The sequence below is a fragment of the Nuphar pumila genome, chromosome 1, assembly GCF_984573655.1.
Source record: "Nuphar pumila chromosome 1, dmNupPumi1.hap1.1, whole genome shotgun sequence".
Taxonomy (NCBI): domain Eukaryota; kingdom Viridiplantae; phylum Streptophyta; class Magnoliopsida; order Nymphaeales; family Nymphaeaceae; genus Nuphar; species Nuphar pumila.
Genome location: NC_143249.1, coordinates 94,608,631 through 94,625,052, shown reverse-complemented (window position 1 = coordinate 94,625,052; position 16,422 = coordinate 94,608,631).

The window sequence follows — 16,422 nt, the reverse complement described above, 5'->3', positions numbered from 1 at the left end:
ATGCTATGACATGATTAAAAATATGAAATTAGGGTTAGGGATTTCGAAATTTAGGTCAAATGACCAAATTGCCCCTGATAGCAAGACTATGGCCTTGAAATCAGGGTTTTTAGAAATAGATTTTGGTAAAAACTTAGGTTTTATGCACTAAATGAAATCAAATGAGCACAAAATTAAACCTAAAGCATCCTAATATGATAATAAACATGATTAAACCCTAAAAATATATGCTTATGCACGAAAATCAAACAATATCACAAAAACTGTGATTTTAGCAGTGTTTTTGGATCTTTCAGGAACCCGGTTTTGCAATTTTATTAATTCAGCCATCAAATGGATTCCAAAATCCATAAAAATTGGTACCTGCACTTGTTATAACCCTAATGTCGAATTGGAATTATAAAAATAATTTTTTGACATTAAATTAATACGAAAATTGCATTAAACCCTAAAATATGCTATTTTTGACCTAATTCACCAACCAGTCTCAGTCCAAGACCTGAACCAGGGGTCAAATCTCCATGGAAATTTATGAAATTTTACAGAGACTAACTAAGAAAAAAAAACAGAGATTTCCCAATTTACAGATCGGAAACATCATCTCCGGTTAGGGAGAAACCCTTCCGGCAATCTGAGCTAAAATATATCACTTTTAACAGGGATTAAAACGACTATTCCAGATTGAAAATACAAACATAAATAGCAAACCTAAACAAAAATCTCTGAAATTTTAGTGGTGAATAGTAGACAGAAAAATAATAATACTCACTTTTTACAGATCTAAAATCGGATCTGTGGTTTTGGATTTATGACTAACACAAGTCTGATTAGGGTTTTGGTAAACTCTAACGAGCTTTAAATTTAAAAACAGATTCTCTAAAAGGGGAAAAATATTAAACAGTGAGCAAAAAATCCGAAAATTTCACAGCAGTCATATCTATTCAATGCGAATCCATATCACTTTACAGATCTAAAATCGGATATAAGATGAGAGAAATATCATCACAGCAAGTTACCTTCTTGATTTTAACCACGATTTTAAAGCTTTAAAAACCCGATTTGATGTCTGATTTTTTTGACAGGGTTTCCGAGATTCAAAACCTCTGATTTTATTACAGTAACTCAATAACTCATGCATGCACCACATATAAAAAAATCAGAAATAAACAATGAGAACTTCAATCCGAAATAACATTATCTTTACTGTTCTAAACCTAAAACACACAGAAATTTAAGAAACTTGAAGAACCATGCATTAACTAATGTAAATAAATAAAATAAACCATAAAACAGTAAATAAAAATTATTTCTATGCTATAGAACGTAAAACAAACATAAATAAACCATGAAAATAAAATAAAAACAGGGAATCAATGGCTGGAATTTGATATCACCTTTAAAACATAGATTTAACCCATTAAAAAGGGTAAATCATATATTTTATTGGTTAATAATGTAAAGAATCATATTAAAATTAATTCTAATGGATTAAAATCTCTGTAAATCATCCAAAACAGGGTTAGATCACCTTCTTGGATCGTTCTTGCTGATTCTTGATGGTTCTTGAGGTTGAATCCATGGTTTAATCCATGAAGGGGATGACACCAATGGCTAATATTGATTTAAAACATGAAAAAGTATTAAATAAAACTAAAAAATATTAAAAATATTACCTTGGTGCTTGTAGCTGCAATGAAGGAAGGTGGAGGTGCTGGAGAGGAGAGAGAGGCCACGAAAATTTGAGAGAGAAGAGCCCCCCTTTTGGCCCCCCTTAGGTCCCTTTTTATAGTTTTTCAAAAAGTCACTTAATTAGGGTTAATTAAGAGGTTTTTCATTTTTTTAGGACTCTTTCTAATAAATCCACTAAAGGCAACGATTTTTTGTGGTTTTCTAGCCTAGGTGGGACTCTAATTAATCCCTAATTAGCCCCTAACTAAACCTAGAAATCCCCCAAATGTGATGCCACTTGGCATCTTTCACATTTGGGTTTTTAAAAACATTTAAAAACATTTAAAAACACTAGTTTTAAAAACTAATTTTCAAAATGAGTTTTCAAAATGGTTTTGACTCTTCTAAACTTCTAACAGTAACCAAGACACTAACTAACCCTAGTCTATCCCTGACTTACTCGAATATGGCGCCACCCCGAGTGGGCCCTACTTGAGTTTTTCAAAAAGCGATTTTAAAACTTGAAATTGAAGGAGTTTTCAAAAGATTTTCAAAAGTAAACTTAAAATTAGAATTTTTTGAAATGGTATAGGGTTCTAACCGAGTCAGAACTCCTCTGGATATGGTGCCAACTGAGTGGGCCCACATCGAGTTTTGAAGAATTTTGAAATAAACACTGAAAATGGCTTTGAAAAGGGGTTAAAATCAGTATTTGAAATTCAAGATCTTTGAAAATAGGGTCTCAAGCGAACTGGAACTCCAAATTAGAGTCCTGAACTCTTAGGACTCTGTGATTTTGGATTTTAAAAACCAAGTGAAAGAATTTTTAAAAGAATTTATCAGGAAATGGTGAAAACTAGTCAGGGTCAGACTCCTAACTCACTCAGAACTCTGAAATAGAGTCCTAGATTAACTGGACTCTACCAAATGACCTAATTTTTTAAAACAAATAGAAATAAATAAAAAAAACAGAGTAAAAACAATCTTCAAAGCAGACTCCTGGCTGGACTAGGACTCTGGGACAGAGTCCTGATCGGACTGAAACTCTAGATTTTTTTGGTATTTTCTGAAAAACAAATGAAAGAACTTGTCAAAACAGTGAAAACAATAACGAATATTGAAATAAAACAGAGTTCTGATTCAACTGAGACTCTGAGGACAGAGTCTTGATTGAACTAGGACTTTCAGATTTTTGGATTTTCTGAGAAAACAAATGAGAGAATTTTGAAAAACAGTTAAAAACAGGATGAAATCGAAGTTTCGGTTCAGAGTCCTGTTCTGATTAGGACTCTGAGAAAGAGTCCTGATTCGATCAGAACTCTAAGAATTTTGGCTTTCTGATAAGCAAATGATGAAATTTGGGAAAAGCTTTTGAAAACTAGTGAAAATGAAGTATAAAAATCAATTTTGGATAGAGTCCTACTTCGATCAGGACTCTGAGATAAAATCTCAGAATTTTGAAATTCTTTGATAAAAGTGTAATAGTTTTGGTAGATTGAAAGATTTCTGAAAGATTCTCTCAAAATTGAAATCAGGATCAGAGTCCTGATCCAACTAGGACTCTCTGAACAGAGTCCTGTTTTGACTGAAACTCTGAGTTTCTGACTCATTTTGAAAGATTTTGAAAGATTTGATTGAAAATGGATAAAAATAGTTGTAAAAGATTAGAGTCCCAATCCAATTGAAACTCTGAAGAAGAGTCCTGATCCAACTGGACTCTTGAAGAAGAGTCCTGATCCAACCAGGACTCTGAGATTTTGGCCAAAACAGAAGATTTTAAAAGGTTTTCTCCGAAAACAGGTAAAAAGGTAGTGAAAAGTAGAGTTCTGATCCGACTGGACTCTGGAAAAAGAGTCCTGATCCAACTAGGACTCTGAAATTTTTGGAGATTTTTGACAAGTAAAGGAATCCAAAAGCGACACCACCTAAATGGGTCTCATCTGAGAATTGAAATCAATTGAAATTTGCATTTAAAATGAATCCAGATTGTTTTCTGAGAAAATATTTCGAAATATGAGGTCCTGGGGTTGGAAAATGATAGAATGTTGAATAAAAACCCAGGTTTTAAAATTGATTTTGAAAGAAAAAGTTTTAAAACTCAAATCTGGATTGAATGTTTTGAAAATAGGAGTGCTGGATCTCGAAAATGAGATGGGATGACATGCAATGCTATGCAATGCAATGAAATGATATGCAAAATGTGTTAGTGATATGCAATTACATATGAAATGGACAAACACTGGATGAGGGTGAAAATTTGGGGTGTTTACATAACCCCAGTGTGCATAGGATCATGGCATGCTGGATTCTTTCTTTCGTTGCTCGAGACAAGGTGTCAACTTCCTCGTAGGCTCTATACTTGCGATAGAGTCCGAACAGGTCGATGAACTGACTTCCGTTGATCTCGGTGAGAGGCCAAGATCTGCTCCTTGTAGCTCTGGCCAATGCTTCTCGAACGTCTATCCCCTTGACATTGATCAAGAATTGCTGCTCGACCGGATCATCTGGCTGACCAGCTAGCTCTGGCAATCCCATGATGTCTCTGAACTCATCCATTAGCAGAGTCATCTCTCCCCATGGAAACCAAAATGTGCAGGTACGTGGATTCCACCGTTCTGCCATAGCTTGAATCAGACTACCGTTGATGGTTCGCTTGCCAACTGCCGATGCCATCTCCAATCCACAATCATCAAAGTGGTCTGGGAACATACGTGAGAAGGTGGCGAACCAGAAATAATACCACCGAGGGAAGAAGGAACAAGACTGGATGACCCGATGATCCAGGGTTTCATCCCTTATTTGATAGAAGACATGATCCCTGGGAAAGATAGCATCGAGAGATTCGGACATCATCGGAATGACACTGAGGCAAAAGAGGAAGAGAATCAGATAAAATGCAGGACTTGCGGACAGACTTTTGATGAAAGAAGAGGATAGACATAATTTTTGAAAGATCAAGGGATTTAGAGAGAGACTTTCCAGGGTTTTTAAAGAAAATTTGACACAAAAGAGAACAGAATGTAGGTAAAGGAAAAAGATATATACCTGGGGTTTTTAAAAATAAGAGGAAATTTTGAATAATATACCCAGGGTTTTGAGACAGTTTGATATATATCGGAGAATACAAAGAAACATCACACAATCAAAAAGTTGCATAAACAAGGATGCGCACACATCATTCCCTAAAGGCTGACTCTAAATGCAATATTTGAAATGGCTTGTAGGACCTTAATCCTAACTCTATGGTTCAGATCATCTGATTTCAATCAAGGTATGCCGATATACTCAAACTGAAGCTCGAAGTACATGGCATAGAAATAATTCTCCGGTTCTAAGATAATGGCTTCCCAACATCCTTGAGCACCTACCGATATACCTTGGACTATGGCCCTTAGGTACGTGGTAGGGGGGCGCAAACCCAAATAAGTGGTCCAGTTGTGAGGCTCTCTCCCGAACTATGGTTCAGTGAGACAGCCTAGCAACGTGAAGACCGGGACAATATAGGTAGGGATGTTTTAAAAAAAAAAACATGTTCAACATGCAAATAAAACTAGAAAGCTCTAATGCAAGTCCTATAGAGATAGAATTTAAATGAAAAGAAGCATACACTTGCATACATTGTTTGCATTCAATCCCTAGAATTGAGGAGAGTTGTATTTCAATCCTAAATCTAATGTGAACATAGAATAATCTCCTCAATATGGTCCTACCAAACCATACTTAAATCCTATATGCAATGATGTCAGCTTAGGACAGAGTCTAGGCTCCTAAGGTTTGCATGGAAATGAAGCTGACATTTGAAGAATAAAGACTTAGATAGTATCAAAGCAAAGCAAAAGGCAAAAATTCGACCGGACGGAGATGTGTCCCATCACGGTCGCCAAAACTGTGATCATCGCAAAAATTTTTCTCTCGTAATATTCTCTCTTTTCCTTCTCTTTTCCTTTCCAACCTCTATTTCCTTCTTTTTGAAGGGAGAAAATGAAAGATAGAAAGAAGGAGAGAAGAGAAAAGAAAAGAAAAAAAGAGAAGAGGAACTCTTTTGCGGGGTCTCACTTGACCTTAATTTTGAAAAATATTTAAGAAAATAACTCGCCTCCGTTTTAAAATATTTGTGGGAAAACTGAGAGACGGGATACGCTCGTCGGTACGAGGTTCGACCGTTCCTGGCACCTTTACCAAGGATAATCAAACCAAGAGTCGAATTTATTCCTTTTGCTTTGCTAAAAGATTATCTAAGAATTTATTCTAAATCTAAATGCACAAAGAATCATGCTTGTGCGAATGTAAAGATGTATGCTCTTTTTGAAAATGATTTGAAATTTTCCCAAGTATTTCTGAGATGAATCTGATAATAGAGTGAAGAAATGGTTTCTAACTTTAGAACTTAAGATTTAAAGTTCTAAGTTTTTGGAATAATCAGAGCTCAGAAAAATAAATCTGGATCTTGAGAGAAATTATTTTGAAGCTGAGATAAAAGGAGAAGAAAAAGAAATTTCAAAGTCATAAATGGACTTTGAACTAGAATTTTGAACTGGGATGAATATTTGGGATGGAATTGAATTCTAACTTTGAAGTTTAAAATCAGAATGAAATTTGGGAAAAATAGAATTGAAAAATAGAATTGGTTTTTGGAAATTTTGGGAGTCAAGATAAACTTGGATTTTGAAATCTGGAATGAAATGGAATTGGATTTTGAGAAGTTGGATTTGAGAATAGAAGTTGATTTGAATTCTGGAATTCAAGATGGAATTTGAATCCAAAGTCTGGATTCTAAATAGAGTTGAGATCCAAGGTGAAATTGAATTCTGGATTTAGAATCCTAAATGGGAATTTAATCTGAAATTTGAGATCCAATGATAAAGTTGAATCCTGAATTTTAAATGGAATTGGATCCAAGATTTGGAATCTAAGATGGAATTTGGATCTGAAGTCTGAGATCCAAGGTGAAATTGGATCTGAAATTTGGAATGGAAATTGGATCTTGAAATCTGAGATCCAAAATGGAGCTGGATCCCAGATCCTAAAAATGGGTCTGAGATAAAAGATGGAATTGGATTCTGGATCCTAAAATGGGTTTTGGATCTGAATCTGAGATCCAAGATGGAATTGGGTTCTGGATCCTAAAATGGGTTTTGGATCTAAATCTGAGATCCAAGATGAAGTTGGTTTCTGAATCCTAAGATGGGTTTTGGATCTGAAATCTGAGATCCAAAAAGTGGAGATTTGTACTCGAAAATATGGATCCTAAGATGGGTTTTGGATCTGAGATCTAAGATCCAAAAAGTGGAGATTTGTACTTGGAAATCTGGATCCAAGTTGGGATTAGGATCTAACTTTGGATTCGGATTCTGAAAGTCCAAATGGGGCTTTTGAAGATGGATCTGGGTTTTGGAAACCCAGATTGAATTTAAAATTTAAGTAGGGTCAAGTTTTGAGATTTGGAATCAATCTCATACTTTAATTTTGAACCTAATTTAAAATCAAAAGAGGTTTCAAAGTTAAATTGAATTTTGAAAGATGAAATTTTGAGAGATTTGAATTGAATTTGAATTTGAATTTGAATTTGAATTTGAATTTGAATTTGAATTTGAATTTGAATTTGAATTTGAATTTGAATTTTGAAAATGAATCTTGGAATTTCAAAGTTGACTTGAGAATGAAATTTCGAATATACACATGATTTTCAAAGTCAAATTGGACTTTGAAGCTTGAATTTTGGAATTTAGAAAATGAATCAAGTTGAATTAAACTTCGAATTTGATTTCAAAGTCAAAATTTGGACTTTGAAAATGAGATAGAATTGATAAATTGGAATAGAAATTGAAGAAGAGATATTCACAATCACTTGGGTTTTGAAAAAGGAATTTTTGAAAATATGATGCAATTCTATCCTAAATGATGAATGAATTTAAAAGATTTGAAATTGGATTTTTAAAAAAACTATTCCATTCTTTAAATGAATTAAGAATGAGGTTGAAGATATAATATATCCCTGACTATGGTCATTGAATATATTATATAATAACCACATTTAAATTCAAGTGAAGAATAGAATACATTTTTGGTGCTTTTATAGAATTTAAAATGAAATTAACTCTCAATATACCCTGACTATGGCCATTTGTATATATATTGAATTAATTTTAAATTAAACTCTGATAAAAGAGGAATTTTTTTTTAAAAGAAATATGATAAATTTTGTAAAGGATCCAGTGTGGATCCAGTGTTATTTTATAAAAGATAAAAATCCTAAGTTTTGTTCACATCCTGACTATGGCCATTGATGTAAATCATCAACTTAGAATTAATTACCTCTTACGAAATGGTGCACGTGCCATTCATGTTTCACCATTTGTGAAATTTCGAAGGGAAATGATGCAACAAATGATATTTACATGCTCATTCATTCTAATCTAAGACTGGAAATGTAAATTTTTCATTGATATCTAACTATTACATCATTGAATGGAAATTGAAATCTTAATCCAGGAAGAAAGATAGCACTTTTCATGTATTTCCTGCAAAATGTAAGTTAGTATTAGGCATATATAGAAAACAATTCACATATGTCATGTGAGACTTAAGATATAATTAATGAAATATATATCTTACTTTAATGGCAATGCAATATGAATGACAACTTCTATACTGAAATCATATATGGAGTGAGCATTAGCATATATATGTAATATCCTAAAGTAGACTTATAGGAAGGATATGACTGATATCCTAAGATATTGAAGTGTGTGAATGATATTCTGAATATAATACACCATCTAAATGAACATACGAAACTTGTATTTGACTAAAAAAAAATGATACAACTTAGGCTTACACAAGGCTAAGACTGATGGAAAGATGTGACATAAGGTCTGCTAAAGGGCCAGACTGATGTTAAATAATGCATATGAACAATTATGACAGCCCAGAGTGCATCAACAATAGGTTGTGGAAGTGTTGTTATTTGGAAGTAGATATAGCAGGTAATATATTTAAGGTACCTTGTAACCGGGTGAACACCTAACAGAGTATGGTACTAGATTGGAATGATTATTAACAGGGAAATAAAAGAGATTCTGGAAGCAGAAAGATCATCAGGAAATATCCTATTTCCAATCCATTGTAAACATTAGCAATCCTGAAAAACTACTTAAATGCTTAAAGACATGATGATTACTATAAGAAAAAAAAACGATCATGGCCATCTTGAATGGAAACCTAGATGATCAAAGGTTTCAGAGTATGTACAGTACAAATGATTCATGACAACATAATGTGTAGGTGCTATTTTAAACAAAACCAAACAATGAGAACATATTGCTGGTGGTTTTATGCTACAAGAATAACAACATACCTTTAATCAAAGTACTGGAATTAAAGTAAATTGAAGAAATGCAGGAAATATAGGCAATAAGGAGGCCAAGTACTTAATCAATTGTCTTGAACAGGGTCTCATCGCCTGGACCTTCTATGGAGTAAAATCGATCGATCAGACTGGATCGAACGTGATTCAAGATTCCTCAATTGTACCTTGCTTCATTAAGAAATTTTCAGACCACACGAGTTTTTAGATAGACCTAGTTCGCTTCGAAACTGAAATGGCTAACCGACTTAGGTGACCATTTGATTCCCCATTAGCGAGGACCTCCCACATTTCCTCACCACTGAACTGCTTAGGGGCATTTACTGTGGCAGTGAGGTCAGTGCAACAGTGGGATGTGATCTGACTTGCCTTAACAACATGCGGCCGCCATTATTGACATATATAAACAAGGCCCAGAGCACTAGAAATAAAACAAGTCCAAAATATTAACAACTACAGAGCACATAAAAAAAAATGAAAACATAATAATACAAAGAAATTCTGTTGTATGACATCCTGTAAGGAATTGGGCACCAAAAAATGCAGATAACAAGATCGAAATTGCAGAAGATATGGATTTACATTCCAGCCACAAAAGTAAATGAATTAAACAGCCTAGAGAAAACCCATAGAATCCTTGTGCCATAACGAGAGATCAAAGAATATAGAGGCATGGTACAACAAGTTCCTTTTGATGACTTGCTTGGAACATCCCTCATTTTCCTGTTGGAAAATGCTTCACGACACATCATATCGAGTAGGGATAAATGCCAATTAACTGGTGGTGCCGCATGGGGGATGGCATGAACATAGTGAACCATAGTGAGGCAAAAATACCATCGAAATAAACAGAGTTAAGGGTGATCAAAATGCTACCATACCAAGGATCAGATGCAGCTGATAATCAGAAAGGAAACACAAAAATTCAGATGCAATAATGATAAATAAAAAAAAAAAAAAATTTATACAACATGACAATAATGGAGCCACCAACCATCGGTTCTATAAAGTAATTGCAGAAATTGTAACTGCATAATTAACTAAAGAGACAATGAGTTATGAAAGGAAAGACAGGAGACGATAATTAGAGCCAAGGCAAACAAACAAAAAAAAATGCGGTAAATGAAATCTTAAGATTGATCTGAAGCTAGGAAGCTTGTAGATCCACGGTTTAATCCAATAACAATCATGGATAAATAAAAAAAAATGCTAAAGATGATGATATATATGTAAATCAATGGAGAAAAGGGAGTTTAACTTAATCGAAATGCCAACAACAGAAACAGAGATACTAAAATAAACTAACAACAAAAGGAATATAAAATGCAACACAAAGGACATATATGTTCAAACAATACATCAGGAGTTTAAACAAAAGACTTATATGGAAAAAAAATGATATATGCATAGTTCGTTGTAGCCTCGAATAAATTACCCATTGGGCTAGAGGCAACTTCGTTATAGCAGTATGTGTCATTGAAACTGCGATAGGCAGACCAATGATACAAGATTGCCTTTGATGAATGATAAAAATAATGAAAAGGGGAAAACAGTGAAGAACTGGAGAAGATGCAACAAGAAAATGGGAGGGGAAACAAAGTAGAAGAAGAAGGAGGGGACAAAATTCTTACCTGATTTTGTCGGAACTCTGGTACTCGAAGGCGATTGGATGGGGCGATAGGCAGAAACTGGATGTAGGGGAATATCGATCTCTGATTGAGCTCCCCCCAATAACCGATATAATGGGTAGATTAAAAGGGGCCCGGTGGTGAGGGGCGTTTTGTGAATGTAGCGGATTTCTTCAGAACCAAAATGGATAAAACGCAGTGCTGAGATAAAAACCTCTGATCCCCCCTCTTCCCTGTGTGCCCCTTTTTAAAGAAAAAGAAGAAGCCTCCAAAAGGGGATTTCGTTGCAGATGAATGGAAGAGAGTGTGGATGGGTAGTTGTCAATCGACGGTTGGATGTTGATGGAAGATGGCGGATGAGGGTGTGCGATCGGGAACCTTCCAGAGGAAGGGTCTGTGAGAGGGGAGATCGCCATGGAGAGAGAAGGTTCTCGAATGAGAGGGCATGCGATAGGGGATTTTTTTTACGGGGGGGCTTTTCCGAGATTTTCCAAAAAGGGGTCTCCTAAAGAAAACACTTTTCTAAAACGGGTTTTTAGAAAACCACATTTTTGCAATTTTCTTTATTTTCTTTTTTTTGTTCTTTTCTCAGTTTTTTTGATGATTTTTTTTTCTTTTTGTTGTTTTGGAAATAAAAACCTAAGAAAATATGAGGGACAAAAACTATTTTTTATATTTTTTTTTTGGTAAGAATTTACAAATTAAGGGTTTTCTAAAAGTTTGGGTTTTGATTTCTTCAGAGAATGAGTTTGAATTCAAAAATTTGAGAAGATTTTCGGGTTTTGAACCTCGAATTGAGAAATATAGAGCAATGAATCCAAACGGATGCCCGATGGACTGTCCGAGCCATTCAAAACTATTTTTTGGTATTTTTATAATTTTAATTTGAAAGTTGGACAACGAGGCTCTGACTTGGATTTTGACAATGGATCCGAATCCGAAACTGAGTCAGATGTATAAAAATGAACTTAATTTCAATAAAATCTAGGAGATAGCTGGGATTTAGATTTTTAAAAAAAACTGACTCAATTGCTCAGAAAATGGGGTCAGGTGCAAAAAGGGAATATTTACAACATTTTGAAAAATTTGGGGTGTTCACAGTCGTCCCTTTCAGGATAAGGGTGAAGCCTGAACTTCGTTCTACGAGGTATCTTCTGTTCAGGTTTGGGTTAAACTTGAGCCTCGTTTCGACAAGGTAATCCTTCCGTTCCCATCATGGCTTTCCCCCACAAAGGAGTCCATGCTCTGTACATTCGTCTAGGAAAGGATCATACTTGAGTTTCACCTCACGAGGCATTTCTCTCAAAAATGTCCCATCGAGGTCCACTTATATTCCTTTCCCCATCCAAATCGTCTTGATATATCTTCGTCCCATCCAGGTTAAGGGCTAAACCTGAGTCATTCCAAAGGTTGATCTTGTCTCACCCATGAGACTTGATCAAAATGCTTATCTTTCATCATTTCAGGATCTTCATCCAAAAGTCCCATCATGATTTCCTCATTTCTATTGTTCAGTCATATCATTTTCGAGGATTTCGTCCCCACAGAACCATTCAGGATAAGGTTTTAAGCCTGAAAAGTCATGTTTTCGAAATAATTCACACCCAGTTTAGGTTGGCTAACTGGAGCATTTTTCAAAATTTGGAGTATTTCTTTGGCACTAAGCTCGGCTTTCAACTGGCTTAGTAGCAAAGAGGGGCATCTGTGAACACCCCAAAATTTTCAAAATGTTGTAAATATTCCCTTTTTTCCCCTGACCCCATTTTCTAAGGAATCGAGTCAGTTTTAAATCTAAATTCTAGTTATTTCTCAGATTTTATTAGAATTAAATTCATTTTATATATCTGACTCGATCTCGGATCCGGATCCATTGCCAAAATCCAAATCTGAGCCTCGTTGTCCAACTTTCAAATAGAGATTATAAAAATACCAAAAATAGTTTTTGGAATAGCTCGGAAAGTCCATCCGGCATCTGTTTGGATTCATTGCTCGATATTCCTCAAATTCGAGGTTAAAAACTCGAAAATCTTCTCAAATTTTGAATCCAAACTCATTTTCTGAAGAAATCTAATCCAAATTCTCAGAAAGCTCCTCTTCTTGTGAATATTTCTCAAAAATACAAAAATACTTTTGTTTTCGCCTAGTTTTTTAGAATTTTATTGAAAAAAAAAATAGAAGATACCAAGAAAACAAGCAAAAATGTTAAAGGGAAGTACAAAAACTTTTTAGTTTTGAAACTTCGTGTTGAAAAGCTAGAAAATCCTCCTTTCGAAAAATCGCAATTGTCTTGATTGTGTCTCTCTGTCTCGTTTTCCCTTATAGTCTCACTCTCTGTCTCGGTCCCCCTACTCCCGTTTTTTCTCGCTCGACCTTCCTTCCTGATCCTTCCCCTTCTGGGTTCTTCCCATCGCAACCTCCTTCCAGAACCCTTCATCGCCTACCCTCTCCCTCCTCCGCTCATCCTCAACGGCCTCACCCTTCTCGAGCCTTCGTTTGCTCTCCTATAAGAACACACACAGGAGGGGAAGGAAGGGCATCGATCTTCTTTGAGGGACTTCCATCATTCGCCAAAGATCCATCGACGAGCTTTATCATCCATCAACTCCGTTCCCACACTCCTCTTATCACAATCTTTTCTCGATCGATTGAAGGGAAAAGTTGACCTCACACCACCAAAGGAGATTCCTTCTTCCTTCGGTCGAAGCCTAGCCATCAGGTAGGGACGTTCTCTCCCACTTCTTTCCATTCTCCATCAATCTTTGAAATACCCTACATTGGTTAAAATCATCAGCCATATATGTAAGGCCGATCTGCATATATCAGTATCGACCTACATTTGGCAAAATTGATGGGATGAATCAATTCCAACATTGTATCTCTCCTCTCCTATGATTTTTCTGAATTTCTCTCTGATTGTCGTATGTTGAGAATATCTGTTTATATATAATTTTCATTTACTTTTCAATTGTCCATTACATATCTGTCTGATTTCCTAATTTCGCTTTGTTCGCAAATTCGCCTTTGATTCCCCATTTTGTTTTTTGTTTTTTTTTTATATAGCACCATCATCAGCATTTGATGTGTTCATTTTTACATCATGTTAGCCATGTTAATATAGGCCTCGGCATTTGGTGAAGGTGCAAGCTTAATACGCTCATATCCCACCATGAATCGAATGTAATTCATGATGAGATTCACTGCAGTTTACTCATATGATTCAGATGGATCCTGCACCTCTATTCTATCCATCGTATTTCACCTCTACACCTGAATCCCTCTTATGTTCCCTCTTCCGTTCCCGCCCTCATTTTTTTTTTTTAGCCCCCTTCCCCTCTGGTCGGAGGAAGGAAGTTAAGTCCCCAACAGCGACTACAGATTCATTCCCGGTAGTCTGTGACGTTATTAGTACTATTGCTGCTACGCCCTTGATGCTGAAGGTGAGCAAATGGTTGAGTTCGCTCAATAGACCAGCATATCAATTGAGAAGTCTCACCTCCCCACTTACCTGCCAATGGGACACTCAGGGAAGATGACCATGTATCTCCCAGTTACCTTAACGGTTATTCCTGAGATTAATTTGCAGAAGTCATCTGGTAAGTTGATTTATTGTTTGCTTTACTGATTCACCTTTCAACACCCAAAACCCTCTGAGATTATAAGGGATATCAAGTTTGATCCAAAGCAGAGTCGGTTTTGTATAGATGATCATTGTATATGATTATCCATTTTCTCTTGTTGAACATGTTGGTTTCATAATATCTGGAAATAATCTTCAGCCAAAAATCCAAGATGGTATCAACCAATATTGTGAAGGCAGATTACCTAACAATTTTTTAGTAAGAAAAGAGAAGCTCTGTGAAGGATTTGGATAAACTCCTTGATAGGGACAGTTTGATAACAAATGTATGGACATCCTATCAAAATGTTACATATCCGTGTCTGACTGCACACTACATGGATGAGGTTTAGGCATCATAAGACAAGATTCTTAATCCTGTGACTATTCAACCTCTCCATACTGGAGGAACTTACATTCATCCTCGTAAATCAGTGGTCTGGGACTGTGATGCTGGGCATCATAGGTTACGCAAAAGGGAGTGTCACAATCTAATCATTTTTTTTTCTTTTTTTTTTCCCTTTTTTTTTCTTCTTTCAATATTATGATATCATAATAATGTTCAATGAATGTCTGTTCTTTTCAATTCAGAAGTTTTATTGATATTACCATCACCCCATATTGTTGTAGCATCCATCCACCAGCCGCATCCTCTTCCCCTGCAAAAGAGGTATGATCCCTCATTAACGTGTTGATAAAGTCGCAGATGTAGTATCCATCTTAAGAAATACCAAGCATGATGTTTGTTTGTTTTTCTTATGATTACTCTTGTATCGGTGAAACTGTTGTCATTAGGTTCACACTATGAAATAACCTATGGGTGATTTTTCAGTCTAAGTGAGATTTTTCAGTATAAACCCTTTACCGTGTGATATGAGAGGGTCTGCGCCAGTCAGGCACACCTCCAGTGGGTTTGTGAAATTCGTTTCTAGTAAAGGGACATCAATAAATGATATTTATCTATATCAAGATGATCTGGAAATGCATATAGAACTCGCCTCCTTTCTTATTACCCAACCATGATAACAAATGTTTGTTTTTGCAGGAAGATTTATGGGATTACTAACACTGGGTAAATGAGCATTGATACCTGATTTAGAAAAAAAAAACACTCTATTCAGGTTTCCCAGAATGGGAGAATTTTTGGTTTGTACCCTCTAAAGCAGCAATCTGTACAAGATCTCAATACCATCATCAAAATATAGCAGAGCAAAGTTGGGGGCCGGTTCAGCAAAAGGATGCTCTGGGCATGGGAATGGGAAGGCGAGAGAGGGAAGATCAGTGAGTCAAGAGTTGTAGCAAAGGTGACCATGTTGATAGGCTAAAGTGAAGATGCAAAGTCTTCAAGTGATGCATGTGGGAAATAGTTGTTCTCTGCTTGTTGTAGACTGTGACAAATAGGTAGTTAGAGAAAATCATCCTCACTCTGATGATTGTGCTCGTCAATACCAAAACCAGTTTTGTCAGATAAACTGTAAAACAGTGACTCGATTAAATTGCAGCACACAACACATCATTAGAGATACTCACGAGCATATCATGTGCTTAGGTACATGTGATCATCACAAAATTTTTTCTCTCTCGTATCTTTCTCTCTCTTCCTTCTCTTTTCCTTTTCTGACCTCTATTTTCCTCCTTTTTGAAGGGAGAAAAATAAAAGAAAAAAAAAGAGAAAGAGAGAAGAGAAAAGAAAGAAAGAAAGAGAGAAGATGAACTCTTTTGCGCGGTCTCACTTGACCTTAATTTGAAAAATATTTAGAAATCTAACTCGCCTCCGTTTTGAAAAATTTGCGGGAAAAGATGGAGAGACGGGATTCGCTCGTCGGTACGAGGTTCGACCGTTCCTGGGGCCTTTACTAGGGGTAATCGAACCAAGGATCGAATCTATGCCTTTTGCTTTGCCTAAATATTATCTAAGAATTTATCCTAAAGATCTAAATGCACAAAGAATCATGCTTGTGCAATGCAAGGATGTATGCTCTTTTCGAAAATTGATTTGGAAATTTCTAAGTATTCTGAGATGAACTTGGTAAAGGAGTGAAGAAATGATTGAATCTAACTTTAGAACTTGAGATAGATCAGAGAAGTTCTAAGTCTTTGAAGTAAATCAGGGTTGGAAAAATAAATCTTGACTTTGAGAAAGA